The following is a 20,262-nucleotide window of genomic DNA, read 5'->3' on the forward strand; positions in this document are numbered from 1 at the left end:
ATAGAGAATTTCATGATAGTGATAAATTATGATTAATATAAGAATAATAAGCAGATGATAATGTGGTGGGTATGTTGAAAAAACGTATCAAAGAAACATATACAACGATTTACAGTTAACAATCAATAGATTTTTTTTTTTTTAACTCCATGGAGCGGGGTGGAATGTGTTAGGAAGGGAAATAGCTTAAACAACCAGCAAAATCTTGATAATTGTCAAGCTGCGAATAAGTTGATTTATTGTACTAAGCTTTCTATACATTAAAGTTTTTCATAACAAAGTCTAAAAGAAAAAGAGACCAGCTATTGCAGTGGTTTCTGCAATTCTTATCTCTGGCTCTTAATTTCAAGTGGGACTTTTTAAAATATAAAGGCAAAGTGACTGGGAAACAAATATGACAGCTATATTTTTCTGAGAATTGTGACATAAAATGTGTCAAATATTTTTAGCTAATCTATGGTTTGGGAGTACAGCTGAAACATCTCTGAGCTGTTTTTCTGACATATGAGATACAGTTTGAAATTGAGACTTTCTGTTTTACTAATTATTACTTTTATTTTAAAGGAAAATTTACAAATAGAAAGTTCTAAAAGCTAAAATACTTTTCAAAATCCCTCCATCTAAACACAATATATCTTTAATAACAAATTGATTTTTATCCTTCAAGGCTTTTTTTCCCTATGAAAACATACTGTACAATGATTTCGGTATCTGGATTTTTCTACCTAACATTCCAAAGTAAGCATTCCTATATGATTACATACTTTCTATACATGTAATTTAATAGTTATATGACATTCCATCCAGTGACTATATCATAATTTATTTAAGCATAACCTAATAACATTAGGTTTCAGATTTATGTTAATAGAGGTAAAAAGGAAAAGCAAAGTTCTTACAAAAGAAAATAATTCCTACTGACAAAACACAGAAGCAGGAGTTCCCATTATGGTTTAAGGATATGACACTGTCTCTGTGAGGATGCAGGATGGATCCCTGGCCTCACTCAGTAGGTTAAGGATCCGGCATTGCCACAAGCTATGGTGTAAGTTATAGTTGCAGATCAGATCCATTGTTGCTGTGGCAGGGGCCTTTGCAACCCCTAGCCTGGGAACTTCCATATGCCATAGGTATGGCCACTAAAAAAGAAAAAAATTTTTTTTTTTTTTTTTTTTTTTTGTCTTTTTGCCTTTCTCTAGGGCCGCTCCCGTGGCATATGGAGGTTCCCAGGCTGGGGGTCTAATCAGAGCTGTAGCTGCCGGCCTACGCCAGAGCCACAGCAACGTGGGATCTGAGCCGTGTCTGAGATCTATATCACAGCTCACGGCAATGCCGGATCCTTAACCCACTGAGCAAGGCCAGTGATCGAACCCAAAACCTCATGGTTCCTAGACAGATTCATTAACCACTGTGCCACGATGGGAACGCCAAAAAAATTTTTTAAATGAAAAAATAGACACAGCAGGAGAAGTTTTATTTCCTTATTGATGTCTAGCTAATGTGATAATTAATGTCATTCATAGAAACCCAAAATTAGGTTGAAAATTTCAGCCTGGAATTTGCAGTTAGTTTTTTTCATAACTGAGAAGTGAGTACTGAAAATACTATATGAGAATAAAAGAATTATTTTATAAGAGACTAGTTTGTCAGGTTAACTGCAAATTTTCAATTATGATACCCAGTTAGAGAGAACTGTTGTATTTCATGAGATAATTATCATTAGTGGAAATAAATAGCATAATAATGATTCATTGCAATTTATTTTCAAATCATGTTTTGGAATTAATTACAGTGAAAACACACAACAATAACAACAAAAATCTAGAGATTATTTCAAGTAGAAATTCACTTTTCTAGAGATAATACCCTATTGGGGTAAACAGTATGCATTTACAACATTTTATCTTCATTTTAGGGTATTAGATCTAAAAACCAATATCTCGGAGTTCCCATCGTGGCGCAGTGGTTAACGAATCCGACTAGGAACCATGAGGTTGTGGGTTCGGTCCCTGCCCTTGCTCAGTGGGTTAACGATCCGGCGTTGCCGTGAGCTGTGGTGTAGGTTGCAGACGCGGCTCGGATCCTGCATTGCTGTGGCTCTGGTGTAGGCCGGTGGCCACAGCTCCAATTCGACCCCTAGCCTGGGAACCTCCATATGCCACGGGAGCGGCCCAAGAAATAGCAAAAAGACAAAAAAAAAAAAAAAAAAACACAATATCTCTATGATGATAATAGGTAATCTGAAGACTCAATCTTTTCACCTGCTCAGTTCCTGGTGACTCACATTAAACCCTTCTGCCAAGATTAATAAAGCTAAGAAAGCAATTCTGACTTCCGGGAGATACTGCAATTAAATAACAGATGGGGGTTGAGAATCAATGAAAAAAATGTGGGCAAAACAGGTCCTGAAAAACAATTAACCAGGTGCATTTACTTTAGGCATTGAGAGAACAGACTATGAGGATACTATAAAAATTAGCTTAAATAATTTTTAAAAATTGTATTCAGCAATAAATTCTATGTGGTCTACTAAAACTTAATATACAAAATAGGTAAGCAAACTTTAAAAATTCAAAATTTGAATTTCTTCTAACCTACTCCATACAAAACTTGTGGGAACAGGATTAAGATAGTGGAGTAGGAGTTCCCGTTGTGGCTCAGCAGTAACAAACCTCACTAGTATCCATGAGGATCTGGTTTGATTCCTGGCCTCGCTCAGTTGGTTCAGGATCTGGTGTTGGCATGAACTCTGGTGTAGATCACAGACATAGCTAGGATCCCACTTTGCTGTGGCTGTGGTGTAGGCTGGCAGCTATAGCTCCAATTCGACCCCTAGCTTGGGAACTTCCATATGCCACAAGTGTGGCTCTAAAAAGCGGGGAAAAAAAAAAAAAAAAAAAAAAAAAAAGGATTGCAGCAGAGCAGAAGGACTTAAAGTCACTTTCTCTAATAAAAATTACATACAACAAATGAACAACTATCAACAAAATAGACTGAAAACTACCAAAAAAGATATCTTACACCCAAAGACAAAGAAGCCACATCCAGACAGTAGAAGAGCACTTCTGCAGTATAAGCAATTCCACACCCACTGAGTGGGCAAAACACAGACTAGAAAATAACTGTATCACAGAGGCTCTCCCATAGGAGTGAGACTTCTGAATCCCACATGAGATTCCTCATCCCAGTGGTCTGGCACTGGGTGGAGGAGCCCCCAGAGCATTTGGCACTGAAGGCCAGCAGGGCTTGTGCACAGGAGCTCCGCAGGACCGGGGGAAACAGAGACTCCATTCTTAGAGGATGCACACAGGGTTTCATGGGTCCCATGGCAAAGCAGATACTCCATATGAATCTGGGTCAGATCTACCTGAGAGTGAAAACCGGGGGCTGCTGTGGCTTGCTTTGGGGGAAGGACATTGGAGGCAGAGGTCCTAGGCATATTCATTGGCATGAGCTACACAGGAAGCTGCCATTTTGGTAAAATATGGCTGCACCCACCATGGCTGAGAAGCCCCAAGCCAAATAACAAAAAGGGTGGGAACACAGCCCTATCCATCAGCAAACAGACTGCACAAAGTCCTCCCAGGCACTCATCTGCCTTTAATCACACCCAGTGACAAAGCCCCACACACCAGAAGGACAAGAATTGGCTCTAACTACCAGTGGGCAGGCACCAGTCCCTCCCATCAGGAAGCTTGCAACAGGCTTCTGTACCAACTTTATCCACAAGCGGACAGACACTAGAAACAAGAGAGGCTAGAATCTTATAGCCTGCAAAAAGGAGACCACACAAAAATCTAAATGAAATGAAAAGGCAGAAAAATATGACCCAGATGAAGGAACAAGTGAAAAAAACCCAGAAAAACAGCTAAGTGATCTGGAGATTAACAATCTCCATGAAAAGACTTTAGGGTAATGACAGTAAAGATGATTCAAGATCTTGGAAGAAAATGGAGGCAAAGACTGATAAATTACAAGAAACACTGAAGAAATAAAGATTTAAAGATTAAATAGGCAAAGATGCAAAATACAATAAGTGAAATAAAAAATTCACTAGGAGGAATCAACAGCAGAATTCAGGCGGCAGAAGACTGAATAAGTGAGGCAGAAGACAGACAGGTGGAAATCACTGAAGCAGAATAAAATAAAAAAAAAAGAATGAAAAGAAATGAAAACAGTCTAAGAGAACCTTGGGATGTTAAATGCAGCAACATCTGCATTTTAGGGGTGCCAGAGGGAGAAGAGAGAGAGAAAGGACTGGAGAAAACATCTGAAGAGATAATAGCTAAAAATTTCCCTAACATGGGAAAGGAATCACTCATTCAAATCCAGGAAGCACAACAAATACCATATAAAATAAACCCAAGGAGGAACACCCCAAGACATACATTAATTAAATTGACCAAAATTAAAGACAGGAGAAAATAACTGAAAGCAGCTAGGGAAAAGCAACAAATAATACATAAGGGAACCCTGATATGGTTATAGACTGATTTATCAGGGGAAACTCTGTAGGCCAGAAGGGAGTGGCACAATATCCTTAACGTGATGAAAGGAAACAACCTCCAACTAAGAATACTCTACCTGGCAAGGCTCTAATTCAGATATGAAGGAGAAAGCAAAAGCTTTACAGACAAGAAAAAGCTAAGAGAATTCAACAACACCAAACCAGCTTTACAACAAATACTAAAGGAATTTCTCTACATGGAAAAGAGAAGGCCACGGCTAGAAACAAGAAAATTAAAAATGAGGAGTTCCAGTCATGGCTCAGTGGTTAACAAATATGGTTAATGAATCATGAGGATGCAGGTTCGAACCCTGGCCTTGCTTGGTGGGTTAAGGATCTGGTATTGCTGTGAGCTGTGGTGTAGATCGCAGACACAGCTCAGATCCTGTGTTGTTGTGGCTGTGGTGTAGGCCAGTAGCTACAGCTCTGATTTGACCCCTAGCCTGGGAACCTCCACATGCCATGGTAAAGGCAAACATATAATAAAGGTAGCAAATCACCCATATGCAAATATGCTACCCAAACCAGAAATTGAGAGGAGGGTACAAATGCAGGATATTGGATATGCATTTGCAATTAAGAGACCAGCAACTTAAAACGATCTTGTGTATATACAGACTCCTATATCAAAACTACATGGTAACTGCAAACCAAAAATGTACAATAGATACACACACAAGTAAGAAAAAGCAATCCAAACACAACACTAAAGATAGGCATCAAATCACAAAATAACAAGAGAAGAAGGGAAGAAAAAAGACCAACAAAAACAAATCCATTCATCCCAGGTTCACAAGGATGGTTCAACATATGCAAATCAATCAACATCATATACCACATTAACAAAATAAAAGTCAAAAACCACATGATCATCTCAAGAGATGCAGAAAAAGCATCTGACAAAGTCCAACACCCATTAATGATAAAAACTCTTACCAGAGTGGGTATAGAGGGAACATACCTTGACATAATAACAGCCATTTATGACAAACCCATAGCCAATATAATACTCAATGGAAAAAGCTGAAAGCCTTCATGCTAAAACATGGAACAAGACAAGAATGCCCACTCTCACCACTTTTATTCAACACAGTATTGGAAGTCTTAGCCACAACAATCAAACAAACAAAAGAAATAAAAGGTATCCAAATTCGAAGAGAAGAGGTAAAATTGTCACTGTATGCAGATGATAAGATACTATATATGGAAAACCCTAAGGACTCAACCCAAAAAACTACTCAAACTGATCAATGAATTCAGCAAAGTAGCAGGATATAGGAATAACATTCAGAAATCTATTGGATTATATAACCCTGCAATCCCACTCTTGGGCATATATCCGGACAAAGCTCTACTTAAAAGAGACACATGCACCCGCATGTTCATTGCAGCACTATTCACAATACCCAAGACATGGAAACAACCCAAATGTCCATCAACAGATGATTGGATTCGGAAGAGGTGGTATATATACACAATGGAATACTACTCAGCCATAAAAAAGAATGACATCATGCCATTTGCAGCAACATGGATGGAACTAGAGAATCTCATCCTGAGTGAAATGAGCCAGAAAGACAAAGACCACATGATATCACTTATAACTGGAATCTAATATCCAGCACAAATGAACATCTCCTCAGAAAAGAAAATCATGGACTTGGAGAAGAGACTTGTGGCTGCCTGATGGGAGGGGGAGGGAGAGGGAGGGATCGGGAGCTTGGGCTTATCAGACACAACTTAGAATAGATTTACAAGGAGATCCTGCTGAATAGCATTGAGAACTTTGTCTAGATACTCATGTTGCAACAGAAGAAAAGGTGGGGGAGAAAATGTAATTGTAATGTATACATGTAAGGATAACCTGACCCCCTCGCTGTACAGTGGGAAAATAAAAAAAATTATTTAAAAAAATACACAATAGTAATAAAAAAAAGAAATCTATTGGATTTCTGTACACTAACAGTAAAATATTAGAAAAGGAATACAAAAATACAATACCTTTTAAAACTGCACCCCCCAAAATTAAATACCAGGGAATAAATCTGGCCAAGGAGGTGAAAGACATATGCTGAGAACTATGGAACATTCATCAAGGAATTTAAAGAGGATTCAAAAATATGGAAAGATATTCCATGTTACTGGAATGGAAGAATTAATATTGCAAAAATGGCCATACTACCCTAAGCAATCTACAGATTCAATGTAATCCCTATCAAATTACCCATGACATTTTTCACAAAACTAGAATAAACAATCCAAAAATTTATGTGGAACCATAAAAGACCAAGAATTGCCAAAGCAATCCTAAGGAACAAAAACCAACCAGAAGGCATAATTCTCCTAGACTTCGGACAACATTACAAAGCCACAATAATCAAGACAGTGTGTATTGTTACCAAACAGACATACAGACCAGTGGAACAGAACAGAGAATCTAGAAATAAACTCAGACACCTATGATCAATTAATCTTTGACAAAGGAGGCATGAATATAAAATGGGAAAAACACAGTCTTTTTAGCAAGTGATGCTGGGAAAACTGGACAGTCACATGTAAATTAATGAAACTGGAACACACCCTCCCGCCATGCACAAAAATAAACTCAAAATAGCTTAAAGACTTAAATGTAAGACAAGACACCATCAAACTCCTAGAAGAGAACATAGACAAAACATTCTCTGATATCAATCTTACAAATATTTTCTTAGGTCAGCCTCTCAAGGCAATAGAAATAAAAGCAAACATAAACCAATGGGACCTAATCAAACTGACAAGCTTTTGCACAGCAAAGGAAACCATAAGAAAAAAAAACGAAAAGACAACCTACGGAATAAATCTACCTGAGAGACAAAAGACCTGTACTCTGAAAACTATAAGATACTGATGAGAGAAATCAAAGATGACACAAATAGATGGAAAGATATACTATGCTCTTGGACTGGAAGAATCAATACTGTCAAATAAGTACACTATGCAAGACCATCTACAAATTCAATGCAATCCATATCAAATTACTAATGGCGTTTTTCACAAAACCAAATCAAAAAAATTTTAAATGGTTATGGAGACAGAAAAGACCCAAAATAGCCAAAGTAATCCTGAGAAAGAAAAGTGGAGTTGGAGGAATCAGGCTCCCTGACTTTAAACTATACCACAAAGCTACAGTCATCAAAACAGTATGGTGCTGGCACAAAAACCAGAACAATGGAACAGGATAGAAACCCCAGAAAAAACCCAAGCACCTATGGTCAATTAATCTATGACAAAGGAGGCAAGAATATACAATGGAGAAATTATAGTCTCTTCAATAAATTGTGCTGGGAAAACTGGATAGCTACATGCAAAAGAATGAAATTGGAACATAGTCTAACATCATACACAAAAATAAACTCAAAATGGATTAAAGATCTAAATGTAAGACCAGATACTATAAAACTCTTAGAGAAAAACATAGGCTGAACACAAATAAACTGCAGCAATATCTTCTCATATCCTCCTCCTAGAGTAATGACGATAAATACAAAAATAAACAAATGAGACAATTAAATTTAAAACTTTTTGCACAGAAAATGAACCTATAAATAAAACAAAAGGACAGCCAACAGAATGGGAGAAAATATTTGCAAATGAAGCAACTGAAAAGGGATTAATTTCCAAAATATACATATACACACCTTGTAACTCAATATATTAAAAAAAAATTTAAATAGGCAGAAAATCTAAACAGACATTTCTCAAAGAAGACATACAGATGACAAAAAAACACATGAGAAGATGTTAACATCACTGATCATTAGAGAAATGCAAATCAAAACTACTATGAGGTACTACCTTACACCAACCAGAATGGCCATCATTAAAAAGTTTACAAACAAAAAATCCTGGGGATGGAGGAAAGGGAACCCTCTTACACTGTTGTGGGAATGTAAACTGATACAACCACTATGGAAAATAGTATGGAGGTTCCTCAAAAAGCTAAAAATAGATTTACCATATGATCCAGCTAATCCCATTCCTGGCATTTATCTGGAGAAAACCATGACTCACAAAGATACATGTACCCCAATGTTCACTGCAGGCTTATATACAACAGCCAAAACACAGAAGCCACCTAAATGTCCATCTGCAGAGTAATGGATAAAGAAGATGTGGTACATATATAGAATGGAATAATATTTAGCCATAAAAAATAATGCCACTTACAGTAACATTACCTATTCCTAGGTTTTTTATTCTTTTTGATGGAATGGTAAATGAGATTGTTTCTCTAATTTCTCTGAGCTTTCATTATTAGTATATAGAAATGCAATCCATTATGCGTATTAATTTTGTATTCTGCAACTTTACCAAATTTATTGATGAGCTAACAGTTTTCTGATAGTGTCTTTAGGATTTTCTAAGTTTAGTATCATGTCATCTGGAAATAGTGATAGTTTCACTTCTTCCTTTCCAATTTGTACTCCTTCTATTTCTTTTTCTTCTCTAATCGACATGCCTAGGACTTCCAAAACTACATTGAATTAAAGTGGCAAAAACAGACATCCTTGTCTTGTTTCTTGTTTACAGCAACAAGGATGGATCGAGAAATTATCATACTAAGTGAAGCTAGGCAGACAGTGAGAGGCAAACATCATATCCTATCACTTATATGTGGAATCTAAAAAAGGATACAAATGAATTTATTTGCAGAACAGAAACAGACTCACAGACTTTGAGAAACTTACGGTTACCAAAGGGGAGAAACTTATGGTTACCAAAGGGGACAGGTGGGGTTTGGGGGTGCCTAGGGGTTTGGGATGGAAATGTTCTAAAATTAGGTTGTGATGACAGTTGTACAACTATAAATAGAATAAAATTCATTGAAAAATAAAAGAAAAAATTTATGATATAATGTGATATGAAGCTAGAATTTATTAGAAACAGGTGTGAAATTATTTATCTGGTAAGCCAAAGTACAGAGGATACAGTTGAAATTGCAAAAGCCTTTTAAATAACAGAAAAACAAAATTCATAGTAAATCCATGCACAAAAGCTCATTTCTATTACTGTTAAGAGAGGCCTTCTCTCCTACCACAGAAGATCTCTTACAATATAGATACTTTCATCTCTCTAACTTTGGTTATCTAGTTTAGAGTTAAATTAGATGAGAGGAACTGGAACTGCAAGAGAGAGCCATGAGAAGGACAACTAAAATACCAATCTGACTATGGAAGAGAAAAAGCAAATTAAGTACAAAATATTTTTTTGAAATGCTGATTACTTGTAAGAAATCTTCAAAGGTATTTCATTCATTCAAAAAATATTTATTATGACCCACTGATCCAGATGCTAGGAAAATAACAAGTAATGAAACAGACAAAAAAAATTCTACTCTCATGGAACATACATTCTCAACCAGGAAGATAGATTAAAAAACAAGTAAAAAAATTAAAAATTATATCCGACTTGTTATTCCATTTGATCTTCACAACAATCCACAAGCAAACTAGTTGTTCACATTTTAAATGTGATTTAGAAAGCTGCCCAAGATCACAATTTTACCAAGTGGCAGAGTTGGGAGTGATCTCAGATCCATCCAATTCCAAAATAATTTTCTGTACAATACAATGAGTTTTCTTCATAGCACTTGATCAGGATTTAAAATTATACATTTATTTGTGTGATTATTCTATTGATATTATTTTTCTCCAACTAGATTCTATACCATAAGGTCACAGACCACATCTGCTTTTATTCAACAGCATATCCTAACCCAATTCAATGTCTGGCATATTGCCATCACTCAGTAGGTATTTGTTAACTATTAAGTGAATTCTTTTTTCTCCCCCCACACCTTTTTGACCACCCCACAGCATGTAGAGTTCCCAAGCCAGGGATCAGATCTGAGCCACAATTGTGACCTATGCCTCAGCAATCAGATCTTTAACCCACTGTGCTGGGCTGGAGATTGAACCTGTGTCCCAGCGCTGCAGAAACGCCACTGATCCTGTTGTACTACAGCAGGAATTTCATAAGTGAATTCTTTTATAGATATACAAATATATATATCTAATTAGGTTCAGTATCATCCATGAAAGGCAATGTCTAACAAATCTGCCTTAAACAGTTCTTCCCAAATGGTTTATCTGAATCATCCTTCCTCCTCTGTCATGGGTACTTCTTTTCATAATAACTTCTAGATTATGCTTTAAAGTTACTAAAATACATTGAGTAATTTTCTCTCTATTCACTAAATCCCTTGATTTAAGCTAACAAAATTATTACATCCAAAGCAAAGTACAACAGTGATGTTACAAGAAGATAAACATTTTAGGCTGTATTGAGACATTTTTGTTTTTATTTTTCATTTGTTTGAAAAATTGAACTCCTTACAAAAAAAAGCATTTAATTAAAGAATATTAGCACTAGAAACTACTTTAGAAAATATCTGTGTTCCAGTAAATTTAAAGATTAAAAAAATGAGATGTAAAGTGATTAACTGACTTGCTCCAGGTCACAAAATTTCTAAAACAAAAAATATATGTAAAAATTGTATACTTCCATAACCTAAGTTATCCCCAAACTACTGAATTATAACACCACCATAATTAAGAAAAAACAAAGGTTAAAACCTTTTTTTTTTTTCCAGGAGGAAGGAGATTAAATGTCCCCAAATAGTCTTTGAGAAGTTTTATGTAATACGAGAATAAAACCCAATGGTGTGTTTACCCTGAATTTAAGAGTACTTGATTTAATTACAGAGTCCCAAACAAATTAGGGACATCAAAGGCAAGTCAGCAACTTCTTATCTTCCCAAAAAAGATAACGGAAAAATAGATGGTACCCCAGTGACTCCTAGTTTTTAAGTGACAAGTGTCTTTCTTAATAGCTGGCCTGTTAACGTTCTACATAAGTCCTCAAATCCTCATCCTGACTCAGGTCACTTTGAAGTGCTTCTTTAAAAGAGTAAGAATAGCTCTAAATCAATGATCAGTACACTTTCCAGGACTTGTAAGAAATAACTAATTATATCCACAATTTTAATATACATTATGTACTGTCTCCCAGTATTTGGTATGTTTACTGTAAGACATACTTTAAACTCTTAGTCAGTGATCTGCTGAATGACATATTACATTTTAATAGATGAAACATATACCTTTTAAGATTACAGAAACTGCATTAGAGTGGAGACAGTGATTATCAAATGTTGGTTAAGATTTTATAAAATTTTTAGAACTGAAATAAATATTTTAATACCATAATAGGTTTTAAGGAAATATAAGTCAAATACATATTATTTATCATGGTAAATCACCAAATTTTCAGTTATTTTATTTTTTTATGATTTTTATTTTTCCTGTTACAGTGATTGACAGTGTTCTGCCAATTTCTACTGTACAGCAAAGTGACCCAGTCATACATATATATATTCTTTTTCTCACATTATCCTCCATCATGCTCCAACACAAGTGACTGGATATAGTTCCCTGTGCTATACAGCAGTGTCTCACTGCTTATCCACTCCAAATGTAATAGTTTGCATCTATTAACCCTGAACTCCCAGTCCATCCTATTCCCTCCCTCCTGTTACTTTTAAATATACTTTTGGTATCTATCTGCAAACATCCTGCAACTTTCTATTATTGTACCATTATTATTAGGTCTGGCATTTGTATTACTGTATTACAATTTAATATTTAATACATATTAATGTATTAATATTTCAGCTGAGTATGCACCTCAATATTTACAACTGAGCAGGTTGTAAATTTTCAGGTCATGGGGGACAATTAAAATACACTACAGCTATTGGTCCTTTTCTTTAACCATTCTTCATTTGCTTTCCACAAATATGTATGGATACTTTCACTGGAAAAGAGAGATGAGACATCCTGGATTAAGATGGGTTTGATAGATAAAGAAAAGGGCAAGTATTAATTGTTAATGGAATTTCCACTGCGACTCAGCAGGTTAAGAACCCAACAGAGTATATCCGTGAGGATTTGGGTTCGATCCCTGGCCTCATTCAGTAGGTTAAGGATCTAGCATTGCCATAAGCTGCAGTGTAGGTTGCACATGCAGCTCAGAGCTTGTATTGCTGTGGTTGTGGGTAGGCCTGCAGCTGCAGCTCTGATTCACTCCCTAGGCTGGGAACTTCTGCATGCTGCAGATGCGGTTGTGGAAGGAAGGAAGGAAGAAAAGGGCAAGTATTATAAATTCAATAACTGTCATTCTCTATCATCAAATTTTAAGGTAATATGTTGAAATGAGATTTAGTTCTCTTTATTTCACTTTTGGTGAGTTAAATATCACATTCCTACTTCTAAAATTTTTGATATTTCATGGTTACAATTTTAACAATGTGAGATTAGACACTGTATTTTCTATTTATCCTTTTAGAATTGTATCATTTTTACCCTATTTTTGTTAACTTTTTTCTTGTGAAATGTAAGATACCAGAGTTCCTGTCATGGTTCAGTGGAAATGAATTTGACTAGGTTTGATCCCTGGCCTTGTTCAGTGAATTAACATCCGTGTTCCTGTGAGATGTGCTGTAGGTCACAGAAGAGGCTCGGATCTGGTGTTGCTATGGCTGTTGTATGGCCAGTGGCTACAGCTCCAATTCAACCCCTAGCCTGGGAACCTCCATAGGCCACGGGTGTGGCCCTAAAAAGACAAAAGACAAAAATATATACACATAAGATACCTATAGTTAAAATATTTATCTTATGTGTAACTTGTAATTATGAAGGAATGCCTTACCTACTCCTCCACTGTCCCATAATTACTACCACACTGTCAGCACCTAAGAAGCCCTTGGCCCATGTGGACCTCCCCATCATACTTAGAAAGATCAAAATTTAAATCAGTACAGATTTTTCTCCACTTAAGATTTTTCTCCACTTAAGTTGCAAATACTTTCATTCAAAATGCATTTAATTCCAAACATCATAGCTTCGCCTAGCCTACTTTAAACATGCTCAGAACACTTACATTAGCCTACAGTTGGGCAAAATCATCTAACGCAAAGCTTATTTTATAATAAAATGTTGAATAGCTCATATAATTTATTGAATACTGCGCTGAAAGTGAAAACCAGAATAGATGCATGGCTGCAGAATGCTTCTAAGCATATTGGTTGAGGTAAACAACCCTAGTGATTCTGTGGCTGACTGGGAGCATCGCTGCTGCCACTGCCCAGCATCACAAGAGAGGATAGCACCACATATCAGTACCCCAGGAAAAGATAAAAACTCAAAATGTGTCATAGAGTTTCCACTGAATGTGTCTGACTCTCACACCATCCTAAAGTTAAACTGTTAAGTCAGGGAACTTCTGTGCTTTTACCAGCCTCCTGAGAACAATTTATATCCATTTACCTTCCTTCTCACCTATACACTGTAGTTTTCCATGGAATTTCTTTTTAACCCTACTAGACATATTTTTCTGTTTACATATAACCATACCGTTATTATCATGTTATTTGTTCTTCCTTCCTTTTTGCATCTCTCAAAACGATTATCCCTTTCCACTGCCTGAAGCCCTCCCTTTAGTGTATCATTAATTATAGTCTACTGGTGACAAACTCTCAGTTTTGCTTTGTCTGAAAACATCTGTGTTTCAAGCCTAGACTTGAAAGACATTCCCTTTGGATACAGAATAGACAGTTATTTTCTATTTTCTAGATAGGCAGTTATTTTCTTTCAACACAGTGAAAGCACCATTCTACTCTACTCTGGCTCCTGCCAATAGGAGTAATAATTACTCTTGAGAAGGCAGCTGTCAGTTGAACTTTGGCTTCAATTAAGGTAATGTCTTCCTCCTTTCCCACCCTCACTGTTGCTTCTGTATGTTCCATTTGCATTTGTTTTTGTTTTTTTCACTTTTCCTATTTCTAGGGCTATATTTCTTTTCATTCATCCTGTTCTTAAAACTGTATCTAACTTCCTAAATTTTGTGTTTTTCATCAAATCAGGTAATTTTCAACCAATAACCTCCTCAAATACAGCTTCTGTTCCATTCTATCTCATATTGCAGGTCTCCAGTTAAGTCTCCTATTACACCCGCTCAGCATGTTCTCCACATTGTCTCCTTTCCTACCTTCTGAAATTTTTCTTCTAATCTATCCTCTACATTAAAAATTATGTCTTCAATTATGTCTACAATGCTGCCAAACTTGCTTGGTTTTTAATTTCATAAGTTTTACCTGAACCTTTTTCAAATGTACTATGTCACTTTTATGGTTTTCCTCCCTGCAGATATTTTCAAACCTTTCATTTCTATAATTAGAATAAGCACTGTTTTTTTAAAAATAATCAACACTTGATAATTCTGACATCTGAAAACTCCATTATATATTTTTGTGGTTATGTTCTTGTTCTTACTATTATTGCTCTGTGCCCTCATATTTGATGATAATCGACTGTATACTGATCACTGCCCTTGAAAAAATTATTCCTGAGGATTTCCTGCGGCTAAGAAAGAGTCATCCTCCAGAGAGAATGTGCATTTGTCTCTGCCATCTATTTTGTAGTGTCACCCATTCTACAACCATTTTAAACTAGGGATTCCTTGGATGACTAAATGTAAATTTGGACTGAAAATCCATGTATCCGTTCCCACAATGATCACACTATCTCAAAGGCACTTTTCTGCTTTTTTTCCTTTTACCGTCTGCTATGCTTAGCACTATGGCAACTTTCTCCTTGGTGCCCCAGGAGTGGGGAAAGGGAAACAGGTTTTTTAGTTTTTGTTTTTTTGGCTGCACCCTATGACATACAAAATTTCCTGGGCTAGGGATCAAACTTGCACCATGGCAGTGACCCAAACCACAGCAATGACAATGCCAGGCCCTTAACCCCCTAGACCACCAGGGAACTCCAGGGTTTGTTGCTGTTGTTCAGTTGAAGTATGGATGATTTACAATGTTGTGTTGGTTTCTGGTATACAGCAAAGTGATTCACACATACATTCTTTTTCATATTTTTTGTTATGGTTTATTACAGAATACTGAATATAGTTCCCTGTGCTATATATACAACATTAGGATCTTGCCATTTATCTATTTTATATTTAGTAGTTTGTATGTGCCAATCCCAAACTCCTAATTTATCCCTTCCCCATCCACTTTTCCCTTTGGTAACCATAATTTGTTTTCTATGTCTGTGAATCTGCTTCTGTTTTGTAAATGAGTTCAATTGTGCTATAAATTAGATTCCACATATAAGTGATATCACATGGTATTTGACTTTTGTCTTACTTCACTTAGTGTGATAATCTCTAGGTTCATCCATGTTGACATTATTTCATTCTTTTTATGACTAAGTAGTATTCCATTACGTGTCTTTGTACACCACACATATATGTATACACACACACACACATCACATCTTTATCCATTAATTTGTTGATGGACATTTAGATTGCTTCCATGTCTTGGTTATTTGTAAATAGCGCTTCTATGAACACTTAGGTGCTTTTATCTTTTCCAATTAGTTTTTTCTCCAGCTATAAGCTCAGGGGTGGGACTGCTGGATCAAAAGGCAACTCTATTTTTCATTTTTAAAGGAATCTCTATACTGTTTTCCATAGTGGCTTCACCAGTTTAACTTCCCACCAACAGTACAGGAGGGTACAGGAAAGGGAAAGAGTTTTCCTTCTTATTTATATTTACTATGAGGGTATAGCCCCTGGAGAAGGGTGATCCCAGCTAAACATAAGCAGGATTTCATTTCATCTCCCTACTGTAGGAAAGGCCATTGGACTCTGATTTATCATGCTCTAATTACATGAGCTATTAAAACCTCATTAATCTTTGATAAAGGAGCCATGAATATACAATGGGAAAAACACAGTCTTTTCAGCAAGTGGTGCTAGGAAAACTGGACAGCCACATGTAAATCAAGGGTGTGAGGGAACACACCCTCACACCTTGCTCAAAAATAAACTCAAAATGGCTTAAAGACTTAAACATAAGACAAGACACCATCAAACTCCTAGAAGAGAACATAACCAAAACATTCTATGACATCAACCCTACAAACGTTTTCTTAGGTCAGTCTCCCAAGGCAACATAAATAAAAGCAACATAAACCAGTGGGACCTAATCAAACTGACAAGCTTTTCCATAGCAAAGGAAACCATAAGAAAAAAAACAAAAAACAAAAAGACAACCCAAGGAATGGGAGAAAATAGTTTCAAATGATGCAACCGACAAGGGCTTAATCTCTACAATTTACAAGCAACTTACACAATTCAACAGCAAAAAAAACCAACAACCCAATTAAAAAATGGGCAAAAGACCTGAATGGACATTTCTCCAAAGAAGATATACAGATGGCCAACAAGCACATGAAAAAATGCTCAACATCACTGATCATTAGAGAAATGCAAGTCAAAACTACTATGAGGTACCACCTCACACCTGTCAGAATGGCTATCATTAACAAGTCCACAAACAACTAATGCTGGAGAGGGTGTGGCAAAAAGGGAACCTTCTGCACTGATGGTGGGAATGCAAATTGGTACAACCACTGTGGAAATCAGTATGGGGGTACATCAGAAAACTAAATATAGAACTACCACATGACTCAGCAATCCCTCTCTTGGCCATCTATCCAGACAAAACTTTCCGTGAAAATGATACATGAACCCATATGTTCATTGCAGCACTATTAACAATAGCCAAGACATGGAAACAACCTAAATGTCCATCAACAGATGAATGGATTAAGAAGATGTGGTATATATACACAATGGAATACTACTCAGCCATAAAAAAGAACAAAGTAATGCCATTTGCATCAACACGGATGGAATGAGAGATTCTCATACTAAGTGAAGTCAGAGAAAGACAAATAACATATAATATCACTCATATCTGGAATCTAATATATGGCACAAATGAACCTTTCCACAGAAATCATGAACTTTGAGAACAGACTTGTGGTTGCCAAGGGGGATAAGGAGGGAGTGGGATGGACTAGTAGTTTGGGGTTAACTGATGTAAACTGTGGCATCTGGAATGGATAAGCAATGAGATCCTGCTGTATAGTACTGGGAACTATATCTAGTCACTTGTGATGAAACATGTTGGAGGATAATGTGAGAAAAATAATAGATAGATAGACAGACAGACAGATCTGCCTGAGTTACTTTGCTGTACAGCAGAAATTGACAGAATACTGTAAATCAACTATAATGGAAAAAATAAAAATCATATATAGAAAAAAAAACTTTTACTATAAATAGAAAGTTTTCTTTTGAACTTTTGAACTTCATTTGATTTTTCTGGATTTGGTTTTGCTATCTCTCTTTCCCCACAAAGGAATCAAAGTCTCAATTTTGTCAGAATTCAGCCTCAAAGTAGATGGCTACGATTTTTTTTACTTTTCTGAGTTCTCGCTATTTTTTTTTTTTTTTTAGCTTTTGCTTAGAAATTACCATTGATAACATTCACTAATTTCTCATATTCAAAGTAAACAACAACAACAAGCCTTTTATTCAATCCACCAATTCCACTTCTGGGTACACAACTGAAAAATAAAAAGCTGGGACTCCAACAGATATTTGTATACCTATGTTCATATTATGCATACTAGCCAAAAGGTGGAAGCAACCTAAATATAATACAAGGATCTATGCAAAACAAAACTGGTCTAAACTAAACAGCAGCTCAGGCCCTAGGAGTTGCAGTGAATCTGTTCTTAAGAACTGGATATCTCTGCCTGGCTGAGTCTAAACGCCAACTGCCCACCCCCGCAACAGGCTCTGAGTAGTCCCTGAGACCCTGCTCCATGGGGCTTGTGAGGTCGTAGAAGTGGCCTGACCTTTTCTGTTTTCACTGAACAGCCTGTTCTAAGGGAGAAGGAAGGGGGAGAGATCCTGATTGGGTGAGGAGGGTGGGGGTGTCAGAGAGGCAATGTGTTGTGTTACTGTGTCAATAAACTGATTTAAAGTTTTAAAAAATGATCCATACATAAAATAGAATATTATTCAAACTTAAAAAGGGAATGTTGACACATGCTATAGTACGGACGGACCTTGACAACAATATGCTACGTGAAATAAGGCAGCTGCATACTGTACGATTTCACTTATATGAGGTACCTAGAGTAGTCAGTTTCACGGAGATATAAGTAGAATGGTGGTTGCCAAGGACTAGGAAGGAGGAAAAATATGGAGTTATTGTTTCATGGGTACAGAGTTTCAGTTCAGGAAGATTAAAAAACTCTGGATGATAGAGAGTATTATACAAAATGTGAATGTACTGAATACCCCAAAACGTAAAAATGGTTAAAAGGGTAAATTTTATGGTATGTACATTTTACCAGAATTTTAAAAATTCTTATTCAAATGATGAATTTTCTTACCTTCACATTTACTTAAACATATAGAATGAATAGTATTTATATGCTTAATAAGTATATGTTCATAAAGTGTTTTTTTGTGGTTAAGTGTTAAGTTTGAATAACATTAAATAGACTAAGCCCTTACTCTTGCACTTTGAGTTTGAAAGATGGGTCCTTCATATAAAACTACATGGAAAAAATATAAGGAAAAAATAACAGTAATATAACAATAATATTGGAAAAATAGAAAGCTATGAGAAATAAAACTAGGCCTCATTTTATGTTTTACTCCCAGGTCAAAAGGCTTATAAATTTCCCACTGCTTCAATACAGACATCTCTAAATCAAAACTTTTCCCATATACTACTAAGACATGAAATTGTATATCCAATAATTTTCAAAACTATGGTAACATTCTTAAATATAAGTAATGTACAATTATCTGTTAAATTTATAGAATTTTACCACATGCATGTTTGTTTTATAAAAAGTTCAATTAGATAATAACTTTTAAATTCTTAACACTTTTACAAATATAAATTAAGTACTTTTTCAATATAAAAAAGTACTTAATTAGTTAAGAAGCTAAAAAAACTCTTCGAAACCATATAACATTCTTCTCCAGGGCTAGGCTGCTCTGCTACAGAATAAGGGAATGGAGAAAAACAAAGGGAAGGGGCCATGTTTTACTTGTCAATGTGAATCCAAACATTTATCAAACTCCTTCAGCCCCCCCCCCACTTTTTTTTTTTTTTTTTGGTCTTTTTTTTGCCATTTCTTGGGCCGCTCCCCTGGCATATGGAGGTTCCCAGGCTAGGGGTCAAATCGGAACCATAGCCCCTGGCCTACACCAGAGCCACAGCAACGCAGGATCCGAGCCAAGTCTGCAACCTACACCACAGCTCACAGCAATGCCAGATCCTTAAACCCACTGAGCAAGGCCAGGGATCGAACCCAAAACCTCATGGTTCCTAGTTGGGATTCATTAACCACTGCGCCACAAGGGGAACTCCTTTTTTTGGTCTTTTTAGGGCAACATCCATGGCATATGGAAGTTCCCAGGTTAGGGGTCAATTTGGAGCTGTAGCTGCCGGCCTACACCACAGCATCTCAGGATCCGAGCCATGTCTGAAACCTACACCACAGCTGAGGGCAACGCTGGATCCTTAACCCACCAAGCAAGGCCAGGGATTGAATCTGTGTCATCACGGATAACAGTCTAGTTTGTTACTGCTGAGCCACAACGTGAACTCCCCCCCTTTCCTACTCTTAATTTGGCTACAGTCACTTTGTAAATAACTGTATCTAGACCTATCTTAATCTCTTTGATTCCACTCTCAAGGAAAGAATGTATTTGCTCCTGTCATAAGGTCTCTCCATAACTTTGTGGTATGTATTTCTACACTTCCCATCTCTAGC

At 36.4% G+C, this 20,262-nt stretch overlaps 1 protein-coding gene across 30 annotated transcripts in view; it reads right to left on the minus strand.

Moving 5' to 3' along the window:
- Positions 1–20,262, minus strand: part of KANSL1L (KAT8 regulatory NSL complex subunit 1 like) — a 579,301-nt gene that overhangs the window by 76,467 nt on the left and 482,572 nt on the right. The window lies entirely within an intron of this gene.

This window comes from Sus scrofa, chromosome 15 (assembly GCF_054392235.1).
Source record: "Sus scrofa isolate SSC_HxYL_T2T_F1_AM1 chromosome 15, Sscrofa_HxYL_maternal_Yorkshire_Landrace_v2.0, whole genome shotgun sequence".
NCBI classification, from domain to species: Eukaryota; Metazoa; Chordata; class Mammalia; order Artiodactyla; family Suidae; genus Sus; species Sus scrofa.